Genomic DNA, 787 nt, shown 5'->3' with positions numbered 1-787 from the left:
GAAGGCAAACTGGCGTTTAAACGCCAGCCAGGGTACCTGGTTGGGCGTTTAACGCCCAAAAGGGTAGCATTTTGGGCGTTAAACGCCAGAATGTGCACCATTCTGGGCGTTTAACGCCAGGATGGCAAAGGGGGAAGATTTTGTTTTCAAAATCAATTTTTTTTCAAGTTTTCAAAGTTTTTCAAAATCAAATCTTTTTCAAATCAATTTTCCAATCAAATCTTTTTCAAAACCAATTTCTTTCCAATTTTAAAGATACTTGCTACCAATTAATGATTTGATTCAACATTTCAAGTATGTTGCCTTTTCTGTTGAGAAAGGTTTAATGTTTGAATCATATCTTTTCTTGTTAGTCAAGTTTTTAGTTTTCAAATCAAATCTTTTTACAATGTTTTTCAAATCATATCTTCTCAATCACATTTTTTTTAAATCAATCATATCTTCTTAACCACATCTTTTTCAAAATAGTTTTCAATCATATCCTTTTGATTTCTAATTTCAAAATCTTTTTCAAAAATCACTTTATTTATTTTCCATTTTCATTTTCGAAAATTAAGTAATGTTTTTCAAAAATGTTTTCAATTTTCTACTTAATTTTCGAAAATAACTTCCCTCCTTCTCACATCCTTCTGTTTATGGACTAACACTATCCCTTAAGGCAAAATTCGAACTCTATCTTCTCTGTTAAGTTCGAATTTTCCACTTTTGTCTTCTATTCTTCTTTTCCTCTGACACCTAAAGGAATCTCTATACTGTGACATAGAGGATTCCACACTTTCTTGTTCTC

Source organism: Arachis duranensis, unplaced genomic scaffold, assembly GCF_000817695.3.
Source record: "Arachis duranensis cultivar V14167 unplaced genomic scaffold, aradu.V14167.gnm2.J7QH unplaced_Scaffold_37648, whole genome shotgun sequence".
NCBI classification, from domain to species: domain Eukaryota; kingdom Viridiplantae; phylum Streptophyta; class Magnoliopsida; order Fabales; family Fabaceae; genus Arachis; species Arachis duranensis.
The sequence above is the reverse complement of the archived record's forward strand: the minus strand, read 5'-3'. Positions refer to the sequence as shown.